The following is a 25360-nucleotide window of genomic DNA, read 5'->3' on the forward strand; positions in this document are numbered from 1 at the left end:
GCTTCCTCTTATCAGCTACAGTTCAATTCTAAACCGAGTTCTAAGAAACACAAGATAGTGAAAGCAAAAATATTTATGTATGCTATGCATACAGAATAGACAACCAAGGGAGAAACGTTCCTCCTTATCAAAGACTTGTATTAGATGTATCCTTCTTCTAAGCATCTGTGGACAAGTTCCCCAGAAAAGATGCCTTTCATCAACTATGGGAGCTGTTATTCGTTATCATCATCTGTTTATAATCAATGAGAACAGTTGGATGCTCAGCAGTCTTGAAAATTGAACCAATTATTTAGGTCAGTAGTTTTTAACCTTTTTCTATTTGTGGACTCTTAAGCATTTTCCAGTGGATGTGAGGGACTGTTAGAAATTTTGCTCATGTAGATAGCTGTCACTTTCTTTGGCACTATCTAGAATTTATCCCTTCCGTTTCATCTCCTTATGAATATATCCCCAGACTCTGACCTGAAAAAACCCCAAATCCCATTAGCTGAGTATATACATTTTTTGTTAATTAAAAAAAAAAAGACCTGACTCCATGTGTTTTTAAGCACCTTGACAAACTATGCAAACAAAACTTTCCTGGTTTGAATCTGTTATTTTGATTACATCCCAGGGAAGGTGCAGTTCTGCAGACATTATTCTCCACCGGCACATGCAGTTGCTGCTCAGCTCCAGCCCCATGAAATGCTCCCTTTCCCTGGCTGCCAGGCACTCGCCTACATCATGTGCCAGTAAGTGGTTTTTTTCTAATCCATGAGCTGTACTTGAGACCAAGAGTGACCACGTAGGGACTCAGAACTACTACCAAAAGTCCTTAAGTCACACAGTAATCCTTTACTTTTGTGCTACAACCCTCAAAAAACTTATGAACATAGTTTTGAACAGAGAGTGACGGAGAAGAGCAGACACAAGCAAGGGATGAGCACCCTAATTCTCCCATAGCAACACAAACTAAAATGTCCCAGATTTGACTTTGCATTCCCAAGCATGCATTATAGCCAAGCAGAAGGGTCCCCCTTCCCAAGGGGCTGCTTTGGGAAGGAGCTCTGACTGAGGTGTAACCATAGGTAGCTTCTGGAGTCCCACCTGAAGGTGCTTCCACCACGTCTGGTGAGCAGCCACAGCAGGAACTGCTTCTGGCACTCACACCACTTGTGAATTCTGTTCTGCCCACACATATCACTGTGTCAAAGGAGAGTCACTAGAGCCAATCCAACCAAATCTAACAATCAATCATACACTCAGTAGAGATTTCTTTGTAAAATATTTCTGGTGCCATTTTGTTATTTATTTTAATTATTATAGTTACTAGGATACACAGCAATTATATATATTTGATCTGATCTCATTAGATTACTGTTCTGCAGATAAATGCGTACAGCCAGTGAGGAGAACACAGAAAGAGGCAAATTAAACAGAACAGGCTCTTAAGGCTCCAAAGCTCAATCTCTACCCTCAGTTTAGGCAATGAAACAGTGTGCCTAGGTCAGCTCTGAAGAGAATTTGGTAATGCCTGATGCAAACGCTTTGGGAAATGCTCTGAACCAACAACTGACAAAACACTTAAAAAAAGTAACTGCTGAAAAGTTGCCTAAAATGATGAAGCGTTTTGGAGGAGGTGAGACCCTCACTGGTTTTAATGAAAAAAACCTTTAGTCCTGACTACTGTATTTAAATTAAATCTATTTGCTTTTTGCACAGTTCGAATAGATGCTTTTTAATTATTGCTAATTGTTTAAGATATTGTTGTATCCCCCTGAAGATTTAAACTGAATAAATTTAATTCCTTTAAAATATCCTTCAGCTACAGGCAATAAAGTAAGAAGCCCCATAGGTATGGCAGTAAAAATAACCATAAAGGCATAAGCATTTAAATGAGGAGAGCATGGAATACTTCCCACTAGACCAAAAAAAAAAAAAAAAAAAAAAGTGAGAGTAAAGAGAAAGAAAAGAAAAGAAAGAAAGGGCTGGGGGGGGGGGGGGAAGCTAAGCTATGTGTTTTGGAGACACAAGAACCAAACCATGAAAAACACAGTTGAAACATTTAGGATGACTATGAAAAAGGTCTATGTTCACTTGTTAAGGAATGCGCTAAGGCAGACTAAAGCATATGAATGGCCCTTTCACAGGTCACAGATTCCATTCAGTTCTTGGACATTGTTATTATCCGACAGAAATAGATGGGCCTAATTAATATTCTGGACATACCTGAGAGAACATTCTTAAGGAAATCATCCTATGGTGGTTTGGGTTTGTTGTGTTTTGGGGGTTTTGTTTTTTGTTGGGTTTTCTTGGGTGCTCTATGCTTTTTGGTTTTGTTTTTAACAAACAGGAAACGTTACAAGTAGCATCTGGTTAAAAAACTGTGAGCATAATTTTGGTGTTAAAAGTTTAATAGTCTACTTCCAATATACTTGTTTATGCAAAGATTTGGAAAGGTTTTTTTTATTTTAGCAAACAATTTTGCCATGTAGATTGAAGCTGAACTGCACAGTCATTTTGCAAGCAATTATATTCTTGGCACTTTTCTGAACATAATATAACAATTACCACAGCAACTGCATTTTATCAGAACACTGCAAGCATGCAGCAGGTTAATATCAATTTTCAGCAACTTCAGATAATATTTCTAAGATGCTAATGTTAGGCAGTTTCAAATGACCAAACAGCTTCTGATATGAACTGAGCTCTGGTCTTTTAAGATAATGTGGTTATATAGGCCCCAATTTATGGGGACTACTGTTCCCCCCTTATAAAATACTGTTAAATTTGATGGGAGCCTGTGCAAACAAACCCAAATGCAGAGCCAGTTTCATGGCAAGAAAGACAGACTGATTGAAAGGTCAACTATCCTAAGAAACTTGGGTTGGGATCTCGGTGCTCCCACTGCCTGATGTGGGACAAGCTGCCCCCTCTTACAGCTTGTCCATTTACCTCATAACCTTTGCAAGAATCAGCTACTCACTGCGTGTCCTGATACTATTCACTTCCCTAAAATTATTTTGTTCTTAGTCTAATCTACACCATATTTTAAAGATATGTGGTTTGATTTCAGCTATTTGACTCCTGCTGAAAAAGCCCCAAAAGAATAACCTCATTTTTTTGTGTCCCAGTTCCCCTCACTGCTGACCCTTGCGACAGAGAGCAGAAGTAGGCCCCAAAAATGTATAATCTTCCAAAGTCATCCAAGCTCTATCACTGCAATTTGAATTCGGGACACCACTTCAATACAGTGACTTCTTGTTCTCAAACGTCTGGATGGCATACAAATATAGATAAAAGTAGATACCAATTATCACATCTATTCTCAAGGCATGCATGGAGGGAGGCAATAAAGAGGAGGGGAAGTTTGTGGGTTACTCCCACACATAAATCCTCTATGTGTCAATGGGTGAATAGACACTACTTTAGCCTATTGTGCAAAGCTGTTTCATAACAACAAAAAGCTGAAACAGAGAAGAAACTATATTAGAAAGGCAAATATCAAAATACATCACTACTAAAATGCCTACAGGTAATCAAGTGATTCAGTTCTGTAGTACATCCAGAAAGAGGAGTCAAGATTTTTGTACTCAAACCTTAATATGGCATATGTGGAAAAAAAATCCCATTGAAATAAATAGACCTATTCATTTCAGAGACAGTGAAAAAGAGAAGAACTTTCTTTGTCTCGCCACTTTAGAGCCCCTTGATAGCATTTTCCTTTTTTATTGTCTTTTAGATATAGATGCCCCTCTGCTTAAGTATCACCAAAGCTACTAGTAACAAATACCTAAATATATAACAGATGCATAAGTGCATCTTGGGATAAATACATTATGGACAATTAACTGTCATCATACCCCTCAATTACATTTTCACCCGCTCCTGTAGTGTACACCTGTGGCTTGTTAGTACTGCAATAAGTGTTGGAAAGCAACTCTAAGGTTCAAAGGTAGCGCCGCTAAAATCTGTTTTCCTCTTTTTTCCTAAATGTGTATTATATAAATGGGAAAACAGAGAAACAAACACGAGAAAAAAAGAACAGCGCCTTTTCGTTTACTGGCTGACACTGTTGATCTAGTGAAAATTTTTCACTTTCCTGTTACATCACACAGGAAAGACCATTTGCATGGAATATTGGGCCTGATTCTGAATTCAGAGTAATGCAGAAATCTATTAGTCTCTGTAGTAATCTTTGAATAATGTAGAAATTAACCCAGAAAAACAACAATCAAAATTCACTTTAGCACCATTTGTAACATTATTTTAAATGGCACTTTCTCATCTGTGAGGAAATAATATAAGGACCACAAACACAATTTCAGAATATTTTGTAATGCACACAGTTTTTAGTAAAATGCAAAAGAACTTGTTCAAAGCATAGCTAAAACTAATACATAGCTAGGTTTCACTATAATCAAGTCTGCAAGTCCGAAAAATCTAAGTTTAAGTAGCTATTGGATATCCTTACTATAACCATACTTAGATTCATAATAGCTCTTGGAAATATTATTTATTATTAAACATGAAGTGGCATAATTCGGTAAGCTTTGTATATGACATTGATGGATTGCCTGTAAAGAAAATTATTAAACAAAAATATACTGTAAAAATAATCTTATAACTGTAGCTGAAGGCAAATCAAGCACAGAAGTACCTCTCTCAGTGCATATCCCAATGTCATTAACACACTTCTGTGGCTTCCATATTTGTTTATGTATTAGTCTTAAACAGTCAACTTTAGAAACTTTTTTTCTGAGCCTGTACTTTTCCAACCTTACTTATCTTTGGACTACGACTTGGTTAGGGAGGGAGCATGGAAAACCAGAGGCTTTCCTGTGCTTCAGGATGAACTTGATGGGGTGGTCTTTGAAAAGGTGGCTGCTCCACTGATCCCCATGCATTGCCTGAACTTGCAAGGATCCCCCCCAAAATCTCACATGCTGGAGTGCAGGTGGCCCACTGCAGGACCAGACTGGCTGAAGCACGCAGCTGGGACAGGCTGGGACACCTGTCCAGATGTTGCAGCCTCCACCTCCCACACACTGCTGCATCCACTCTGGATGATGCATCCAGCAAGTCCCAGCCATGGTCCCCTGAGCTAAGCTACTCCCACAGAATGCCCCATGGACCAGGAGAAGGAAATACTCTAATTCTTTGTGGTTCAAGGCTCTCTGCATAGACAGGACATAACTGGTCATATATCTCGTGCTGATCCAAGGAAAAAACCAGGCTTTTAGGACTTGCCAGCTACACTGTCACTGCTTTTCATCTGCCTATAGTACTGACAAGTCAAACAGCTGAGAAAAGCTGATTGTCCCCCATTGACTCAAATACAGTGAGATGTTTACCTACTCACCCATAAATTTCAGCAGAGACTCTTAACAATTTTTTTTTTCTTTTGGCAATAAAAAGTATTTTTTTCAAGTCTTCACATAACTTTCCTCCAGATTATTTATATATGAAAATGTGAATAACTTTTTCTATATAATGAACAGTGGTGCCAGATGACACCTCTACAGCTTTTTGGCAGCTTCCTTTAATTATATTGTTTGTTTCTTTGTCTGTCTTTTAAAAATTCTGTGAAGGTGAGCTGAAAGACAGGATACCCAGGTACTCACAGACCTGGAGCTGCATTTTATTTTACATCCCCTGTGACTTACCTGAGAGACACTGAGAGGCTGGAAGTTGGTCCTCAGAATTAATGAAGAATATTGCAGATGCTTATTTATGGGCAAGAATCAAACATGCCTGGTTTGGCCAACAGTGAGTCAGGGATTATCAAACAGCAACATTTAAACGTGCTCCAGCAGCCCACTGAAGAACTGGGTTCCCTCACTAAATGACAACAGTGACTGGCCAGTCAGCATAAGCTGTGATGAGTTATATCATCTTACCCTGCTAAATCCATGGTCTCAAAAGAGTTTAATCACAGTTGCATGACACAAAGCCAATGCTTTGCAACGACTGTCAGCTAACTTGCCTTTTGCAACTACATATGAACAAAATATCATTAAGTGGACCCTAGAAAGAGCAAGAGAAGAGACAGAAATGAAAATATTTGAAAACTGTTAGCATTAGCTATGGGGAAAATACTTAGCAGAAATAGGAAAGGAAATACTTGTTAAATTGAGAGAAACCTTTCTGATACATGCTGTGTGCAAATCCTCTGATGTTTGGGTGCTTCACTGCATGTCTGGAAAAATCTAGAGACAATCAAATAGCAGAAAAATGCACTAAAAAGAATAATCCTGTATGATTCACAAACTGGACAGCATGATCTAATAGGACACTCATTTCTAGCAATTTTTTTCTTGGAAATGTTATTACTTTTGCTAATAAGCTGGCACCATTTAAAACAATAATAAAAGCCTGTCTTTCCCATGTCAAGGTTTTTTTTTTAAGATAATTTTTATAATTAGGAACTTCATCAAAAAGCATCCTTAGGATTTTAACTTCCTAAATGACTATAGGAAACACCCTAATTTCTATTGTCTAAGAATTTTCATTGACTAGCTAGGGAAAAATTAGTATCAGTAGCATTTACATTGTTCTATAAATGGCCTGAGCAAAATCTCATAACAAATCCACAGTGTAGTCGGAACTCATCTGTTCTTTGCACTTCCTACTTTGCAGATGAGACAGTCTCAAAAGACTGGGTAGGCTGAAGACTGGTTGGACAACTCTATAAGTGAAGTCTCAAGACTCTTGTCATTCTAGCTGTCTAAATTACTTAAACAGGACTCAGAGGGATTTAAAGGGGAGAAACGACATGACAAACAATTATATTCTAACACACTATTTATAACAATGCCCTTTCAGATTATTGTTCCACTCAGACTGACACATTACTGTAATCCCAGGAATGAATCAAGGGACTTTGAGTTAGATCATGCACAGCTTGTAGGCATAAAAAAAATACGAATAAAGAACTGACATTCAGGAAATATAGAGCGACTCAAGGATAAATTCTGCTGGGATGAGCTTAATTTATCAATGTCAATAACAACGGTGAACACATCGCAAGAATACATGCATATTAATTGAAAATAACTCAGATTAAATCACTGCAGTTTGACATTTTGAGATAGGCACTTTATCTTTTCAAGAAAGAGAGCACTATAAAATCTTTAATCTGAAAACACATCTTAATTGCGTGTTATCACCTCCTAATTGCTTCTATATTATATTAAACATTTTGCTAATTACTAGCCTGATCATGGTGTAAATAGCTTGAGGCTAGAGCTCATAACCAGCTGAAGACAACTGGGCACAATGAGGGCCACAAAGAAGTTTATCACTTCAGTGTATTATCACGGACTTCCATCATTATCAGTGTCTATCACTCTTTATCTCTGCTTCCCCTGTGAGATAAAGAAGAGAGACAATAATGTAGATCAGAGGTTGGGTTGCATTTCAGTTAATCCATCTATTTCTAGCTCTAGATTTCTAATATTCCCTGGGGACAGAAGTTGTCTGCCTACTGCTGTCACTAATCTACTGCTGGAAGACTGCGGCCAGAATGCTATTTGCTCTGCCCCGAGCCCGGGTAATAGAGGTGCTCCAGGACAGCTGGAAGTGCACACTGCACCCCAAACCAAAGGACATGGATGAAATGCACTGCTGTGAGCAATCTACCCACTTAGCTTCAGCCACTGGGTAACACACAGATGATACATAGGGAGACTCTGAGGCAGCAGCCTGTGAATTCATCAGGAAAGAAAATTATTTGTGTATAGGCAATGAAAATGGTCATACAAAAGTGCCAGGTGACCCAGAAATGCAGGAAGCCACTGGGGCAGCAACTCATCATTTAGGTACAGCACTTGTTTAAACAATTACTGCTGTATTAAATGAGCTGACCAAAAGAATTGTTGGGAGTTTTTTTGAAAGGAAAAAAACTGTCCAACATCACATTCAAGAATTAAGAGGCTTTTTGGGGTTCCAATCTGCAAGGAAATACACATCTTTGTAAAAAATTACTTGCACTTCTCAAAGAAGCCAATCTTAAGTAGGAATAAATCACCACAATGGCAAGCAGCTTTTCTCACTGTTCCCTTGGCAGAACATAATTCTAGCCAGTGCAAAGAGAATGTCATGATGTGCAGCCTATGAATTTTGATCTCTGTGTTCAAAATTAGATTTTGACTACATCTACATTGCCAGGGCCTGCTGTAAGATGTCAGAGGCCCAAGTTAATCTCTGTTAATAAAAGCTTACCTTTTCATCTGTGGCTACAACAAAGAATTTATGCCTTGAGCTGCATTTGCTAGATGGATAAACCCCACAACTTTCACTGAGTAGAAAGGTAACAAGTCAGGCAGGAAGCAGACTGCGAATGAGGGAATATGAAATATGGATGAATTTAGGCCTGAGTTATGAGGAGCAAAAGAAAAACATTCTCAGCTCCAAACTGTTCTTTATTGGAGGACCATATTTAATTAAATTGTACATAATGAGTTAATCAGAAAGTAGTGCCTAAATCTGTGGAAATCTTCTACCCTCCCCACAGAAAGGGAAGCTTCATTGATGGGTAAGTGACAATTTCTCCAGTGAGACAAGAGGTGATGTCTCTACTTTACCCTTTACCTTCAAGATTCCCTCACTCACACCTCCTGGACTCAGCTGTGGGGTTGTTTTTTCCCCACCCCAAGGATGATATCACTCTCTCTTTACCTAGGTTTCTATTTGTCAGAAGCAACATAAAACATGAGAAGTGGATGGTGTCCCTGTCCCTGGCTAAGGGGTTGGAACTAGATGGTGTTTAAGATTCTTTCTAACTAAATCATATTATGATTCTATAAAATAGGAAGTGCTAAAGCAGCACTACCTGTGTCCCCCTCCCAGGTGCTGCCCACCTCCCAGGGTCTGTCCCTCTCCTCCCCTGTGCCTCCTGCATCCCCCCGGCTGTCCCAGCTCTGCACCACTCTCCTGTGGCAGCACGATGGATTGCTTCAGTCACTTGAGCTTCAGCATGACATTGACAGGGATCCAGGGCTCTGAAAGACTTTATGTCAAAGCTTGAGGAACTGGGCTCCTTGTTTAAAAAAAAAAAAAAGGAATGAAATACAGCACAGCTATCCTGAAGGAAGCAATGATGCACAGCTGTTTTATTGCCTGGTACAGGTAAGACATTTTAGGGAATATATTCTGTCTTTTAATGAGCCCACAGCAGAGGGCCCTGGATTTATCTCAGCTGCCAGGATCCTCTCACTCTTTCAGGTTCCCATTATCTTCCTCTGTTTCCATCTTTTTTAGTTTCTAGGCTGTGTCTATGTAAAGTGCCTCAGCCTTTCTCTTCAGCTCCTAAGCAGTTTTTATAGGTGTCTGTGCTCTGCCCAATAATTCCTTAATTTGCCATCTCCACTTCATTTTATGGCTACAGGAACGCCATGCTGGATTCTTGTCTTCCTTGCATCCCAATTGAGGAGAGGGAGACACTTCCCAGTAGGATAAATATTCTGCCATGACAGCTTGGTGCAAGGCTGGGCCCCCTATGTGGTGGTAAGTGGTTCAAGAGTATCCTGTACACAGCTCAAAGGAAAGGCTGTACCACACAACACACAACTCTTCCAAGGGCTCATTTCTGCAGCTGTATTTTAAGCCCCTGCTACAGATGAATTTTATGATATTTGCTTGTTTGTGTTTTCTCCTCTGTGTTAGCGTATATTATCTCCACAGACACTAATTCTTGATATAAATGATGCTAAGCAGTAAAGTATGGTACATTAACTTGATTTTTAAAAGTATCTAAAATTTACGCAGTGATTTAAATAATAATATAAATTATATTAAGTATGTGCAGCAGCAGAGGGTACGGCCTCCTAAACAGAATGAATTTCTCCTTGGAGAGCACTGATTAGTTCATTTTTCCTAATGAATCTTTCGTTATAGTCAGAAGTTCCTTTTTTTCCCCCTCACTGTCTCACTTATGAAGCATGCATATGTATATATGTATGTTCCATTTATATATTTGATAGCTAGATTAAGTAGTATCCTACTTCACCTCCAGAAAGGGCACAGCACTTCTCAAGGAGGCAGCTGCATTTCTTAGGTGAGGGAAATTGAGGCCAAGGCATCTCACCCAAAGGTCCTTGACCTCTTCAATCCGTGGGCCAGCCATAGATTGCTGGCCTTCAGAGCATGAAATTCATGGCTAAAATCCACTCTGCAGAAAAGTGGATGAATACTCCTGCTTGTCTCCACAAAATTTATCGTTGAGGCCAATTAGAAAGTGTTACCTGGTAAGACTGATGGAGTTGTTATGATTGCTTCTGCCCTGTCAAAAAAGTGCAGCAGGTGGTTTTGCACTGTCTCCTCCAGCGCCCAGCAATGCCCCCCTGCTCCAGCTCTCCCCTCACTCTGCGTATTCACGCTGCTCTTCCCCAGGGCAGGGTGAAGAAGAGAGAAGTCCCCCCATCCCCTCAGAAGTGCTCTATGTGCTCCTGGAAGACAGGCTGCCATCTGGCCTAATGAGCTTTGGAACAAACTGCTTTTAAGACAACTTTCCTTTACCTGCGGCGACACTCCTTTAGTGGCTGTTTACCAGCACCCTGGTCATTTAGGCTGTAGTTTAAGATGCATCACAGTTGTTGGTTTTTTCCCCTAGAAAGATCAGTGTAGGTAGTGCTTTCCAATAAGTGGACATTAATTCATGCTGAATTACAGTGGGATTCCCAAGAAACTACATATGAATACTGAAAGAAATCATTATGATTAATGATATAATTTATATGTGCATGTTGATGAAAGAATCATAATCTAGAGTAAATTAGTAGAGATTTATGTACTAATAATTTTGTTGTGCTCTAAGGTCCAGATGAAAACCAACTAAGTGATGTTGTATTGACAGAAGTTCATATTAGCATATCTTAAAGGGATAGCATAACAGTATCAAAGAAACAATTTCTAATGCATATTAACTCCATTTCACTTCCCCTCCCCCTTCAATCTATATTTATGGCATTGACAGGAATAAGGTTTCATCTCTTTCATCTTCACCTATGTGCCAAAGAGTCAATGTGGATGAGATGACTGAAAATATTTAAACAGAAATAATGGACTTATAAGAGAGAAAAGTAAATGAACTGACCTGATCCATCCATGTGCTCTTGCAGTGCATGAAGGCCATGTGGCTGCATTCAGGGAAGAGGAATTCCATGCCTTCCAGGACAGCTGGTGCAGCTCTCCCCAGGGCCCCTGGTGCCCCAGGTGAGCAGCACCCCACACACCCCCGGGCACCCTATGTGCTGCAGGCTTGGCACCTTCCCATGCGCAGCACAGCCGTCATTATCTCAAATGCTGCTGTTATTGCGCACTGCACACAATGCAGCCGTGGCACTGGGGAGAACAGAGGCCATGGAGAGAATTCATATTTGGTTTCCATGCAGGAAAACACTGGGAGAAGCATCTGTTTTATTGGCAGTATTTTTTCAAGTGCTTATTGCATAAGCTGGAGCACACCTGAAGCTCAGGGTAGCGTGGGCCTTTTCAAAACCCTGTGTGGCAGAGGCCATGCACCAATGTCACAGAGTCACCTTGTGGGGTTTGAAATGCCAGCTGATGGTAAACATGTAAAGTAAAGTGCATTACTTGATAATCTAGGTGGCTGTGAATTGTTGTACATTAATCACTACAGCAAATGTTTATAAAAGGCATCTCTGAATAATTACTAACTGATCTTGCCTCTGAAATTCTTATGGAAAATAAGAAGTGGAATGTGGGTAAATTTTTTTATTCCAATTTATTTTTAAAAACAAAGGATAAATTGCTGATCTAACAAAATCAGCAATATTTTTTGCTAGGGTGCTCTTAGTACATAATACTAATTTTCAAAAAAAATTTTTAAAGAACTGGTAAAATCTAGTCAAAATAGTTGTCCTCCCCAAGCAGTTTAGAGCTTAAACTGTTTGCAATTTCCAAGAAGAAAACATCCCCTGAGATGTTTACAGTATGTGAGACAGTAGTGATGTGATCTAACAGCAGCACCACTACTGTACAATAGCAATTTAAACAAGATCCAGAATATTTCCTACTGTACCTTCCCTTTTAAGTTAGATGCTTTAACTTTTTTCTGCCGGGGACGTACTTTTTTGTAGCACAAAACTGAATACCAGAGACAATGTTTAAATTTTATATAATCTTGGATGTATTTGTAACAAATCCTTTTGGGGGAAGTAATTCTCTTCTACAGGGCACCAATGTCAATTTACAAAGGAGAAACTACTAACAACAATATTCCTAATGAAAACCAGACTGTGTCTTTGCATTTTACCTAGCTTTGGAACCTGTAGCCACCACCAGACACTATGCACAATATCTAACTAATTTTCAAAATCCTCATTTAAACCTTAATTCAATGGAAAGACCTCTTGATCTTACAAAAGGCATTATTGCCGGAGATTAAACTTCTTGATGCTATGTATTGTTCTAGCTGTAGTCAAGAGGGAATATTAATTGAGATGTTCCATGGATTACAGTGTGTATTCCACAGTGGTTCACATGTTTCCTGGTGGTCCTTCCAACAGGAATAGCACAAATGAGGGGAATAAGACAGATCATTTTGAACCTTAGTTGTTAAGCCATTGTTCTGTTGTGCACAAAAGGTAATGCTTGGTTGATTTGCTTTATTTCTGAGCTGTTCTGATTTTTTCCCTGTGCACCTAATCTCTGCCACTTCCTCTGTGAGTCATCAGCAGCTGGACCCAGTGAAACCACAGGAACTAGCTCCTGGTAAAGAGCTCTAATGGTGCTATTACTCAAGTTCAATTCTCTTTAAGCCTGGTAAAGAAGCATCATGAGTCATATGGTACAGACAAGAGTTCTTTTGCATTTGCTTCTTTAGGAAAATCAAAACCCATGCCTTGCTTTTTGAGAGTGATTACAATGGGTGTCTCTTATACCTATGTCACTCTCCCTGTCCTTTGCAGGAAGAATGAAGTGTCATTTTCTTTTCAAGTCCTCATTATTTCCTCTTGCACTTAGCAGTTGCACTGCCTATAATTTAAAAGCAAGATCTTAAAAATAAAACAAAACAAAAATTCCCCACCGTTTAGCTCTGTCCTTTCTGCTCATTTTCACTGCACAGAAGTGCAATGTGGTTCACACCTCCAATTCAGCTGATTTGATTAGTTGTTGCTGCCATACACCTGCTGCTGTCACTGCAGTAGTCTGTATTTGTGGCAAACATTCCTGCTGTCTGACAGAACAGGTGGATATTGTATAGGAGATTGAAAAGAATGGATGAATGGTAATTATTCTGCATCCCTGCTTACACAAACTCAGCAAAAGTTGGGTCCATGAAATGAGTCTCATGATTTGCCTTCAGTAAATAGAGTGGTCAGGTATCTCATTTTAAACTAAAGCAAAATTTTTAACAGTTGAATAAAATAACCTCCTCAGATGAACTTTACAGTGAGATGGCTGAAAGATTTTTTAACCTTCGTTCATTTCTGATACTCAGGCATTTCTATACAAGACAATTTGAAGACTTCAGAGAGCTCTGGGGGATCTCTTTGACTCTTGGTAGGAGTTCCTTTCCTCTCCTTCAATTAAAACAAGTCATTCTTAACATTTAAAAATGGTCCTTATTAAAAGAATGTCTCAGTTATTATCCTCTCAGACTAGCGTTCTGCCCTCTGATGAAGGCTTGCATGCTGCTTGAAGGAGGTTTACTTGAATTGTAATGCAATGCTGCTCAGGGATGGAGGGTCTGTGACTGTCTGTAACACTGGGCAGCAGGAAAAGAAATGGAGTTTATTGTTCCACTTCTCGAATGGACTGAACTATATCTATGGCAGACAACAAAGATCCTCTTGCAAAGTGGACAGGCGCCTCTGAGCATAAAGGTCCCTGAATTATTCTTAAAACATGAAACAGGGAAGACCCGAACATCCCACATGCTTTTCAAGCCAAAACAATTTCAGTGAAAAACCGAGGGACAGAGCAAGTAGCATTTAATGGGTAGGGAGAAATGGAGAAACCAAATACAGAAAATATGAAACCTCCCAAAGAGAGGTAAAATGACACTGTAGTCCCTAAATCGGATTGCTTATTAGTACAGTTGCATTTTAATGGATTAAGAGCTTCAACACAGCACTCCCAAGTTGCAATCCACATACCTCAAGTGATATGCAAGGGTCTGCTCCCTGACATGTGAGCCTGTGCAGAGCTGCAGGCTGAGGCTGCTGTCACCATGGCTCTGGTGGCAGCACTTGGCAAGAACAAGTTTGAAAATCATAGTCCTGGGGACTGAAGAGTATTCCTTTTCATTCAAGATAATTTTAGGCAAATAGTGTGCCTCATCTAAAGCACACATTATTCCTCCAGTTTGAACTAAACCAAATATTTTGATGTTTTCATACAATAAATGTAATCTAAATACCAATTTGGCAGCAGTGCCAAGATTTAAAATTGTTTACTTCTGCCTATTTCTCCATCTAGCTATTAAATTTGTAGCAGATTGTAAATCATGGTTCTGTAGAAGAAAAATCCAACAAATATTTGAAGACAATATTATGTACATTTTTAATGTGCCCTTTTTTTCAAATATGCACATCTGAACTGCTGTATGGTGGAAGAAGGTATTTTTCTAAAGGCAGGGAAAACACACAAGATAAAATTTTAGACAGACTGATTCAACATTTTGAAAGTTTCCACAAAGTTTTATGGCATCTATTTCAGATCAATATTTCATTAAAATACTTTCATGTGCTATCTTTAGAATGATTAATTTGATACTTTACTTCAGCTTATATCTTTTATCTATATAGCCCACATCAGTGTTTTGGAATCATGCTACTGATGATTTTTCAGCTCTCAGGCACATAAGAGGATAGGATGGAACCGAAGAGCTTTCAATTTTCATCCAGTTCTAGCAGATGTATTTGATTTATAGTAGAAGCTGGCTTCACATTCTTAAAAAATGTTGTAAACAATTTGCAGCTGCTTGATTTTTTGATGCCATCATAAATATTCATGATCATTTTCAAAGATCTACAAAGATAAGGTGACCTTAGACAAAAAAAATCAGACTTGGGTGGTACAGAGTGTTAAGTCATTGCTTTTTCACCTTTCTAAGAGGTACAGAGACAGCTGCAAAGCCTGCACTCAACATCACAGGCATGGCTTCTGGAAAATGTTTTTCAATGTATTTTAAGCAGAACTGATGAAAAGCCACTGCACTAAAGCTGTGCTAGCAGAGAGTCTGATAACACAGTTTGGCATAAATAGAGTAGTCTGGCAAGAAGTCGCTGCATGAGTAATCAATAACTTTGAATGTGACTTTTAATCACCTTAGTAAACATTTTTCAGCATGTCATAGCACAGCTCTCTGGCCATAAGGATGGAAGGGAAAGGGAATGACTGCAGGAAAATGGATGGAGGTATGAAAAAAAATAAGCAAAACTGGAAAGCTGTTAGAAAACTTAATCTGTTGGAAAACCTATTAATTATTCAGCAAATAAAAATGGCATTAAAGAATAGAAAAAACATTATATTGTGTGATATTTTACTACATTATAGGATACTGCATTATCATAACTGACTAACATTTTCCTCACCCCTCAGCAAAGTTCTGTTTTGTCCCCTGAGATTTGCTTCTTCAGAATTTTCACACACTATCTGAAACAGGTGTTGTGTTTCAGGTGAAATTTTTCTATTTTTTAAGACAAACAGTAGAGTGTATATGGAGACAGTAATTGCATCAGTGCTACAAGCCAGTCAGATAAGACAGGGATGGGAAGGTAGGGGGTCCTGACTAAAATGAGATGTAAACACAAAAACTTGAGAAGGTAAAATAATTCCACTCAGGAAGATGCAGGACTTTGAGGGAGTTGATCTTCAGTGGCATAAATTGCTTAAAGTGATGCTGAATTACACCAGTTTGCCTTAAACACTTAGGTCATCTGATATGTAATTTAAACATGGCCTATGTGACTCAGATTTCTAATGATACAGCTCAGCAAGAAATGACTAAAAATGACACATCAATGGCAAAACCCCAAGATTTGTCCCAAAATTCATAGCACACATTTCCTACTAACACACTGCATCCACAACACACCTTTTTTCTGGAGTATCCACAAGGTTTAAATAAATTGTAGGTAATATTTTCTTAAGTACACATATGATTTAGATCCATGCCCCATTTTTTAAATTGAAGAAAAATGTTTAAAGTAATTTCAAAGGGATTGAGGTGATGAAACACTATAAAAAGAATCCTACCAGGCTCCTCTTACATTCAGTATCTGACCATAAACGCTTAGATGTCCCTTTGAAGGTCAGTGAGATCTAATGTACTAAGCATCCAAGCTGCTTTCAGAACTGTGAATGAGACCCCTAACATAAGTAATTTTGAAAATAGAATCTAGCACAATTCTGTGGACATGTTTGCTTTAGTAAGAGGTTCTGAAAGACTCACCTGTAAGTCTCAACAGCTTTAGGAACCCTTGAAAAAATCCCAGATTCTTCATGTATGAACATCAGATGTAAACTGAGTACAGACCTATAAACAGAAAGAACAATGTAAATTATCTGGGTTTTAATGCTTATTCCTAAATTAGCATGCAGTCTGAAAGAAAAGGTAAGAAAATCCAAATAATTTCAGAATAATTCCCATACTCAGAGATGTCAGTGTCAAATGGCTGGCTCAGAACTGAGCAGCATAGTGAAAACTGCACCACAACCAACTCCACAGACTTTGCCACTGCTGCTTTCAGGTTTCAGAAAACTTGTATAGAGACTAATGCCAAAACTTTCACTCCCAAAAAAGAGATGAAGGATAATCTGTTAAGAAGAACTAAAACAAGGTTATATTTTGATGTATTTCTATTTTTTTTCTGATATGAAGACTTTTAAGACAAGACAATGACATATGTGTTATACATCCAACTGATTAAGCATCTTTATGGGATGTAATACCTCAGTGTGCAAAGTCTACATTTCTTTTTTCTCTCTGTGAGTTTAATACAATTTTTTTTATACCTATAAGGTCTGGAGAATTGCTGCAATAAATTAAAGAAACATATTTTCCAAGTAAATTTTTTCACTGTGCATATGGGAATTTTTCATGATAGTGAACAATATCTAGACAACAGAATGATGCAAAGGAAGAATTCATTATTGGTAGAAAATTAAAGGATCATCTCTGCTTGATTTTTCCATGCAAATATTAGGTCAGCCTTATTCATCTGAGGATGCTCTGGATGGATGGATATATTATTTGTTAATGCTTTCTCTACCAAGCAGCATGGGGCACTTGGGCAGATATGTGGTCACTATGAAACCATGCCCAGCTACCTGCATAATTTTTCTCCTTAAGAACCTAAACCATACTTCTATGAAAGCTACTTTTGGAGCACAGAGAAGGATTTTATTTTAAAATTAAAAAAGAAATTCAAGTCTGATTCACAGCAAGTCACATCCTTTCTACATTTCACAGACATGACATGTCATTAGGAAGGGGTGCTACTCTTGGTTACATTGGCATGTCATGTTACAGTTCATTAGAAAACATGATGTGCTGACATAAACGTGCAAGACCCTTATCCAAATGACAAATTAAACCCTGGCAGTTAAGAAAGTGTCACATTTAGATCTTAGCACAAATATTCTGCATATATCATAATCTGCACAAGCAAAGTGTAAAAGATTAGAAAAAAAACACAAAGGAAATAGTACAATTATGAAGTTAAATCATGCTTCATTCAGCATTTATCCAAATTCACATTTCAGTCTTTCCTTATGTATACACAAAATAGTGAGCACAGTCCCTAACTGATCATGTATGCAAAACAAACCTCAAAAATATATAAATAATTATTTTTAAATACTAGAAGAAAACAGAATCACTTTTTATTACCTCCATAGCTGTTACAGTTGATCTTTATATTTCATTCTTTCTCAGCTTTTGGTGTGCATTAACATCTGGGACTCATCACGCTGTCCAGCATTTCAACAGAGATGATGTCATTGGTGCCAAATACTTTGACAAACATGGCTACTGCATAAATCTGAAGAACAGAGAAACCAGACAAATTATGTTTATGATTAGAGGCAAAATGAGTTGTTTGTACCATGAGTTTAAGTAAGTCAAACACAGACTTGCTTCCCAGAAGGAAGACATTGACTGAAAACTGTAAAAGCAAGCAATTCTTTTTTCTTCTCTCTGAGAGTCTGGAGGAGCTTTTGATCTTCCAGTGTCCGTTACAACCTTGGGGAAGGTTAAGTTAACCCTTTGAACAAACACTCCTACCAGCATCCAATTCACACAAAGTAACTTAATCACTAGCTAAATTGAATTCAAACTGCTCTAGAGAACATGAACTGACATAACTCAGCTCTGATGACAAGGAAATTAAAAGGGCTGACTTTGCTGCAGAGATGCACTGAGGGGCCCAAACCCTTGGTTCCAGCTTTGGAAACACCAGGCACTGTGATTTTGTTGCACAGAGATGCTGGTGCCATGGCACAAGTTTTGTGTTGTGGTGCAGAGACTCAGACAGAGACCTTCCCTTGCAGGGCTGCTTGGAGGGCCACACAGGATGAGGGACAACTGTGGGCAAGTCTGTCCTTTCCCACCCTGCCAAAGGACCTGAGGTGACAACTGCAGAAAGTGCTTCAGTCACTTCTGCCTTCTTTGGAGGACAAATTTCTTTCTCAGGCTTTTCTTCCCATGCACCTATCTGAAACCCAGCAGACCTTTTCCAGAATTGGTGTGTTAAAGACATAATTCAAAAAGAAATTATTCAATTCAGTATTGACTACTCCCACCAAGAATTCATAAAAGCAGCACAACCTTACCAGTCTGACAGGGTAGGGATGCAGGAGACTTCAAGGACACAGGTTTATGAAGCAGAATAGCACAACAAGCTCTGCATTCCTCTGCTGCCAGCGTGTACCTACTGTTACAGGAGTTGTGATCAGTGGCTTCTCAAAAAGAGTGTAAACAAAAGAGGATGATTAAAGGAGGCACAGAAGCACCAGTTCTTGTTATCAGGCCTAAACCTGGCACTGCAGCATTTCCGAGGGGTGATAATTGCACGGGGAATTTCTGTGACATAGACACTAAATCACATTACAGCCAGCTTAATCATGTAACCTCCAATCAACTGCAAGCAATATGGGATGCACGTAGCAAGGTGTTTTTACTGCCCAAACAGACAGACAATGATTTTGGCTGAGACTTAGCAGTTTCTAAATAGAAAGTAAGACAGTCAAGAGAAAGATGTATTTCAGCTATCATACAAAAGGAAAGATGATACTCTAGATTATACGGCAAATAACCAAAACACAACAGCAAAGATTTCAGATAAGGATTTGAGTCTTTTAATCACACTGCTAATAGAATTCAAATAAAATTAAGTCACCCATCATTTATTATTCCAGACAGAGTGCAAGTTCAAATATTAAGCCGAAGAATTATTAACTCAGCTTTCAGCTGGCTCCAAAGGCTTTCATCTGCACTTGATATTGGTGAATACTTTCACACCAGCTACTATTACTTTCAGCCCTCGGGTATAACATCTTGCACACAGAAGTAGCAGGAACACATAGATATTTTTTCCCACACACAGGACTATTAGACCTGATACAAGTACAATATCTCTTTATGCTTAACTGTGCCAGTATTTCCCTTTTGCTTTCTACCACATGCCTTTGTGTAAAATCTCTGTGATAAAATTAAAAGGAAAAGGAGCTTTATAAAATAGAATAATCCTGCTGGACATGCAATCAATTAACTGAAACATGGAGATGGATATTTTCTGAAAGCTCCTTACAGGGTCTAGACAAACACAGTGAGATAACAATGGAAAATTGTTTGGCTTACTAATTGTAACCAAATGTATGCCATTCTATCAAAACATTCTCAGGAGGATGTCAAAGACTTTTTAAAGTAAACATCTTGTGTCATCCTTTTACTGAAGTGGAACAAGGATCTCCAATAAAAATCCTACATATCAAGGACCCTCCAAAAAGTTTATATATATATATTACTGATCTTTGAAAATGCAGCTTGAGAGGTACATTAATAATTTCAACCAGCTGGGCAATAAACATTCCTGCCAAAAGAATTATGTAAAATTACATAAACCCTTTTTAAAGAGAATAAAGTTTCAAGAAGACATAAAGTATAGATTTACTTCACTTTTTTTTTTTTTTACAGCTGTGTTTTACAGAAAGCATTTTAGCATGTAAAATACTCCAAAGAGAAGTGAAAATTCAAACCTGCATGTAAAGCCGAATTTTAAAATGTTAGAAAAGTTTAGCAGTGAGAAACAAACAAGCCTCAACCAAATAAAAAAGCTTTTCACAGCTGAAGCAATAGATAAAGAAGCAATGAACAGCTAAAGGCAAATACTTTCATCAAGCCTTACTTCAACCTTTAAATACAATATATATCCAAGGGGAACTACCATACAGTTAAATCATTCGGTCATTCTTAAAGTGTGGATTACAGTGATGGACTCCTATGCTGAAAAATTAAGAACAATTAAAATCTCATATTTTTCAAAAGAACCCAAAATTTGTTGTGATGGATCTAATCCTGGAACTTACATCAGCAAAACATTCAAGCATATTTCTATCCAAGATTCACAGGAGGACATGGTACTTAATCGAGCAAGTAAAAATTAAGAAAATCAAGAGGAAACAGAAGTATTTGAGAGATAATAAATAATTCCGTTTTTCAAGTTTGACCAGAATGACTAAAGACAGGTGATTTCACTCAACTAGACAGCAAATTTTGCAGTCACAGAGAGTAAATATGTGACTACAAAAGCATATGCTGTCATGGGGTCTTAGCAAGTGATAAACATAGAGCTACAGGGAATTTCAGCTTTGTACAATGCTACAATAATTCTTGGCTGGGATTTCTGAGAATTCCCAGTACAAATACAACTTAAAAAAAAGAGTGCTCCTTTACAACTTCATTTTCAGAATCAGGAAGGAGCTCCCTCAAACAGATTTTTAATGGAAATTCTTCTAATGATCTTGCAAAATATTTTCCATCTAACGTGCTCTAGAGAAACTGTCTTTTATGGGAAAATCACGCAGAAATTTAAAGATCCTGGAATAAATTATGAGAGATTGCCGGTTACCAACTAATCTGCCATGGTCCTCTGGCAGCTCTGACATTGGAGAGCCAAGCCTGCAGAAAATATTCCTAAAGCTACTGGGAAAACTGAGCTATAAGAGGTTGAGACTGCAACTGCCTGGATTACCAGCCTCAGGAAAGCAAGGAATATTTGTTCTCCTCTTCATTTTCTTTCCTCCTTCCAGGCAGTGAAGGGACTGTAAAATGAGAAGTAGAATAGTGTGAAATAAAAACAGGGACTTTCTTCTGGTCCTTTTATCCTCCAGTAATCTATCTGCAAAATAGAGAAGAAAAATCAAAGCATAAAATTCAAGCAAAGAACAACTGGATGAGAGCAAAGGTCTTTCTGGCAGAGTCCTGCTTCCTGCAGCAGCCAGTGGCAAAGGCTCGAGGAAGAGGTGAGGAACCAGGCCTTTATGTTGAGATTCCTGTGCTTGGCTCTACTTTTCCAACAACCAGTTGCCAAAGCACTGTAATGCAGCTCAAATAATAAAAACTTTAGTCAGTAGTTTTTTAAAAAAATTCACTCCTTTATCATTACTTTTTTGAATCCAAATGCCTAGTGAGTTATTAGTCTTGATGAAGCATAGGCAGATGCAATTACCATAGAAGACTGAGTAAAATGTAAAATGGGTAGCTCAAAACAAGTCACTAAAGCATAGCAAAGAGAAATTAAACAGTATTTAAGGGCATGACATTGCTAGAAAATAAGATAACACACAGCATTTTTCATCATTTCTTTATCATTTAATAAAAGAAAATTGGTAACAAATACAACTCAGCCCTCAAGTTTTTTGAGCTTCCCTGGAGCTGTGGTATTAGGGATACAATTTAAAGAATAGAACAATATGAAATGGATAGCTGAAATACCAGAGGGAAGAGAAGTTGGTTGATTTTTACAAAATTGCTGCTAGCAGTATCCAGTAATAAATTTAATAACTGACTGCCTTTGGTTCCTCACAGACATTTTTTCAGTATCTGCTGTTCACTATTACTTCTTACAGGCCTGGTGTTTCCTTTCACACTTTGCATCCACATCAGAGCTCCATAAGACCCATTGGTTCAGAGGGACTGTGCAAACACTGTTCTAAGTTCCAGCCCAAGTCATTTTACAAACTGAAGTCTTGAGTGCCTTTCAGGTTTTTAACTGACAACAAAATTCTAGAGAAAATGTCATCAGAACAGAAAATTATTGAAGGTTCTGAAACAAAAAAACCTGCCCTCCAACATTGTGAAATGACAGATTATGTCTGGTATATTTAAAGAATTAATTTGAAGCAGTTTTCCAGTATTTTTCAGTGGATTTTTATTTTTTACATGAAAAAACTATTTACAAACATAAAATTCATGTACAGTTTTGTAGAAAATCAAAGTCCTTTTCTATAATATACACAACTAGGTAGATTCACTTGAATTGTCTGCAATTCAAGCGAATCTACAAGTGTTTATGGGCACAGAGATGCACAGATGGATGTACACTTGTACATTTCTATTTCCTACTGGCTCCTAACTTTGCCTGCCACCGTGGAATCACTGCAACAATTAGGACTTGATTACCAAGCAAGGGCAGCATTTGCAGCCCCTTGATTTTAAATTCCTACAGTTTGAGCACGTATGTCAACTTTAGCTTGAAAAAAGAGTTACTGGTTACCAGAACACTGTTGTGTCAGTTGGCTAAACTTTGCAAGACATGGAGTAGTTATATTAAAAAAAATGTATTTCAGTTAGAAAGGGGGATCCTAATAATGAACAACACATAGATTTGTATAAAAATATATCTACTCTATAGATTTAAAAGGAATCCAGAACGTGCAAAAAAAACCCCAAACCCACATATGAGTACACAGAGATAGTGAGACACAACCATGCTAAAATTAAGATTCACAGATACTGACAACCAATACCTAATTTGATAAACTTTCAAGAGAGACTCAAGATCACTTTCTACAAAATCTGAAATAAATATATTTTGTGATGTTGTTCTGGGTTGCTCCATGACAAAGAGAATTCATGGCCAAAATATCACAGAAAGAAATGTTATCTAAGTGGCATGGTGGGGGGGGTGGGGAATTCAGAATTATCTTTTACCACAACTCATTACACAAAACCATTCAAGTCACTGTTTTGAAGTTCAAGCCTTTGGTGCTATACTCAAGCTGCTCTTAGGACAAGCTAAAACTTCACAACTACCATATGATAAAATTAAATATTTTGCAAGGGGAGCTAATAAGTTAAGAAGAAACTGTATTTGCATGACACCCCAGTATAAATGCCAGTAAGAAAAGCTAGGTTTTTTCTATGCTTCCCTGTGACCATCCTGACCATTACAGAATTTCTCAGGCAGATAGCAAGCAATATGAAATTATTCATTAAGACAAATTACTACAATCTTCTGCCTAAATTCATGCAAATTTAACTCCTTACTACATAAATTATTCCACTACTTTCATTGCAATTGATTAGAGTCAGTTATCAGCCAGTGTGAGTGACAGTGGCAGAATAAGGCCCAATGCAGCTGACAGGAGAGAGGTTTTTTATAGTTGCCCTAAACATACTTCTGTCTTTACCAAAGTTTGGCACAACTTTTCAGTGTATTTCACTGAGACATTTTACATGAATGATATACAGAATTTTCTGGCTCAGTCTGCAATCTCCTCCACTAGATTTTGGATGGAATTGACAGAATAATTGATTAAAGTTTTCCAGTTGCAGTTTCTGCCCTTAAAACACCCTGCTGTAATGAAACAATCTAGGGGTTCATTTTTAGTTTTATATGGATGACAAAATATATTCTAACTTCAGCAGTTGAAGCTATACTTTTAAAATTTAAAGCTTAGGATTCAGATACTATAATTTTCTGTCTTTTCTGTCCTCCCTCACTCCTCCATTTCATCCGCTATGTTTTGCTGCCCTTCTCAAAAGAAATTTTCTTTTTTTTGTTACATTTCCTTCATGTGCAGCCCTTCACTCAGCCTGAAGTTCAGAATGAAGTCCTGTCTTTACACTGAAATAAAAATGCAATTGAATAAATTAAGTGAAATGAAAAGGCCCTAACAATATTTTCAGATGTTTCTTTATTTGTTAAGGAGAAAAGATAATGATAAGAATTCTACCCAGAAACTGCACTCTGCTGCTTTGTGATCATCTCCATCCTCTCTCTGATTTGTCAGGCTGTGTGTACTATGATAGCCTTTTGCTGCCTGTTGTGTTTTGGAACAGGTGAAATATTTCAACTCCACTGTATGGCCAGATTGGAGTCACCTGCCAAGACATGAAGAAGTGGCACAGCTCAGGGGTGGCTTTCTCCAGGAATGTCATGGGGTACCCAGTGCAGTTCTAAGTGGACACCCTCTCCTAATAAACCACTGGCACGCTACATATGGGATATTCTGGATCTATTTTGCAGAGACTTCAGAAATGGCAAAGAGAAATTGTTTCAGCAGGAGATAATAGGCTTTATGACTTTTCCCAAATTATTCCCTTTTTAGTAGCCATCATCTTGTCGGGTGACATCTGGAATGATTAGAAGACGGTATTTCAGAGCGACAACTGGGCTGTCATTCACACTGTCAGTCAGCAAACACCCAGGTTGCCCAGGGTTACAAAGCTGGTTTATGCCTTTGTCCTGCAGTATTTAGTGCTGCTGATTCTTTACCTTGATTCCAGCTGAAGCGGGTCTGACAGGCAGCGCCAGAGGCAGGCAGAGTGCTCATGTCGAGGGTGGGAGTCCCGTGGCGCCTTTGTGTGAGAGGGCTTTAGAGCTTTGGTGGCAGTCCATCAGGCAGGAGACAACCCCAGAGCATTAGGGTGGGCCTAGCAAGTTCATCTGCTTTCAAAAAAGAGAAGGACAATGTTTGTCTCTGCCCTAGGAGAACATCTAATTATTTGAGCCCTGTGTACCTGAATGGAAGCTTTCTTACACAACACAGCTGTCTGCAGAATTATTACCCTAAAACAGACCTGCAAACAAACCAGCCCTAAGTAGCCTTGTGCTCCAAGGATGAGCAGCACCCCTGCATTCCTCAGCAGGCAGAGAGCATCCTCACCAAACTGGCATCAAGAATAAATGTGCTCCACAGCAACAACTTCGTATTGCTCAGCCATTCTTTGATAGACAGTCCAAATGTCATTTCACTCAGTCACTGTCTGTGCATATCTCTGATGAAAACAAAGACTTGAGACTTAAAATTTTTCAGTCTGGGAACCCAACTCTGGGTACCAAAATCCTGGTTTTCAAAGGGAAAAATCACCTGCAGTTGTCAGAAAACTCAAAGCAGTGTT

General features: G+C 38.4%; 1 long non-coding RNA gene across 1 annotated transcript in view; it reads right to left on the minus strand.

Annotated features, from left to right (window-relative positions):
• The window catches only part of LOC113459583 (uncharacterized), a 49711-nt gene that overhangs the window by 13556 nt on the left and 10795 nt on the right, over positions 1-25360 (minus strand). The window contains exons 3-6 of the long non-coding RNA XR_003380967.2: positions 24735-24905; positions 18787-21276; positions 17846-17996; positions 16406-16489 (exon numbers count right to left, since the gene is read on the minus strand). This is a non-coding gene — a long non-coding RNA (uncharacterized LOC113459583). The remainder of the gene's footprint in view (positions 1-16405; positions 16490-17845; positions 17997-18786; positions 21277-24734; positions 24906-25360) is intronic.

Source organism: Zonotrichia albicollis, chromosome 9 (assembly GCF_047830755.1).
Source record: "Zonotrichia albicollis isolate bZonAlb1 chromosome 9, bZonAlb1.hap1, whole genome shotgun sequence".
Taxonomy (NCBI): Eukaryota; Metazoa; Chordata; class Aves; order Passeriformes; family Passerellidae; genus Zonotrichia; species Zonotrichia albicollis.